This window comes from Aotus nancymaae, unplaced genomic scaffold (genome assembly GCF_030222135.1).
Source record: "Aotus nancymaae isolate 86718 unplaced genomic scaffold, 86718_ANA_hifiasm-v0.15.2.pri h1tg000058l, whole genome shotgun sequence".
Lineage (NCBI taxonomy): Eukaryota > Metazoa > Chordata > Mammalia > Primates > Aotidae > Aotus > Aotus nancymaae.
The window spans coordinates 25,645,236-25,647,374 of record NW_026988472.1 but is presented as its reverse complement, the minus strand read 5'-3'; positions in this window follow the sequence as shown (position 1 = coordinate 25,647,374).

Genomic DNA, 2,139 nt, shown 5'->3' with positions numbered 1-2,139 from the left:
GCCAAACAAGAAGAGTATATAATGTATGATTTCATTCATACAAAACTCTGGAAAATGTAAATATATCTGTAGTGACATAAAGCATATCAGTGGCTGCCAAGGGAAGGTGGGGGTGATAGATGAGGAGGAGGAGTTACAAAAGGGAAACTTTTTGGATAATAGATATATTTACTGTCTTTGTTGTACTGATGGTTTCATGGAGATACATATATATATATAATTTTAAATATGTATGGTTTATTGTATGTCAGTTATACCTAAAACTAATGCTATAGAAAAAACATTTTATTATATTTTAGAGTATTTCTATTAATTTAGCAAAATAGTTAAAATATAACAATCACTTCCTTAAAATAAAAGATGTTCATCAAAACTTCATAGATAAACAATATATGCTCTAAATAATTTTATCAACTGCAAATATTAACCGTGAACATCCCAACAAAATAACTGTTCTCACCACCTGTTATTCATAGCTCTTTATGCCATCATTGGACAATCTTGCAATTGACTGCTTAATAACAAGAGGAGAATTTTGTCCTATTTAAATATATACTTTTGTTTATTTTAAGCATGTAAACCAACAAAATAATTATTAGTCTGGTTATAAAATGGTCAGCTGCATAAAATCTAAGATACTGATCAATATTAGCTTGTTGCTATATAATTCTATGTTATGCAAAACCCTGGAATAAGCTTCCTTTGTTAAGCAATGACTAAATATTGAAGAACTTGATTTTATAATGTATCCTTATTTTACAGCAAAGGATATCATTTCAAATTCAATGATTATCTAGGGGAGAAGAGAACTAAGGAAAAGCCAGGCACTGAAAATAATAAAATTTATTTGTCCATAAAATTTTCTCACGTGACATTTTAAATGTGTTAAGATGTTTTTAAAAAGCCAGATAACTAAACTTATAAAAATTTTTACATCTGTGACGTTATAGTTGGATTAAGGAAAAGTAGAAAATCCTGGCCTCATCATTCTATTCTAACACTTTCACTCCCAACCCAGCCTAAATCACCCAAAAGATATTTTAAAAACACAGATACACACAAAGTATCATATTATGTCACTGTCTCAAATCTTTTCAGTGGTTTCTCAACACCTTTAGAACAAAAGTCCTTATTATAGTCTGTAAGATCAGAAGTAATACATCCCCTTCCTTTCCTTTTTTTTTTTTTTTAACTGTGCTCTAATCCCACTGACTAACCTTATTTCTCTTCAAACATTTCAAGCTTATTCCACTTGGGACATTTTCATTAACTGTTCCTTTCTACCAAGAATATCCTCCTGCAGATATTGCATGACTCACTCCTTTCTTTCTAGTCTCTCTGCTCAAACGTCACCTCCTCAGAAGGCACATTTTTTCCTAGTGTCTTTAAAATAACACTTCCATGACCTTGATCTATTTCTCTTTTTTTTTCTTTGCTTCACTTTTCCTTTCAGCACTTATCACCACCTGGTATCAAATTATTGATCGGTTAGCCCAATGATTTTCTCTCTCAACAGACTACAAACTCCATGATGGGAGTTCCACTGTATGCCTTGTTCACCGCTCTATGTCTGGCATGTTAAACAACAACAACAACAAAAAAACAAAACCAAACAAAAACCAACCAACCAAACAAAAGACATTTGGTACAGAGTCAGCACAAAATAGATATTCGTTAAAGAAATCAGTGGAAAAATAGTTAATATGGAGTATTACTGTTATTATTTGGCTTCTAATAGGTGACTTTAGGAAGCTGTCTATACTTATATGTTTTTCTCACAATATATGGGAACACACGTGTCCATTGGAAATAACAGAAGTTATTGCAAAAAATTGAAGAATTTTTTCTAGAAAACTATCTAGACAGGACCTAATATACTGAGTTTATGAGGTCTCTTCCCACAACAATGATATTTCACCACCATCATTATTACAAGAGAATAACTAATATATGATATTGTGAATTATCTATCTATTAATTCATACATATGTTTATTAAGCACTTATTTTATGCTAGACACTTTTCTGGGCACTGGGAATACTACTGTCCTCACAGAGTTTATCGTTTTCAGGAAAAGCTAGATATTAGACAAATAAAAGTTTGGTATGAACTAAGGGCATCAATACAGAATTTTTACAG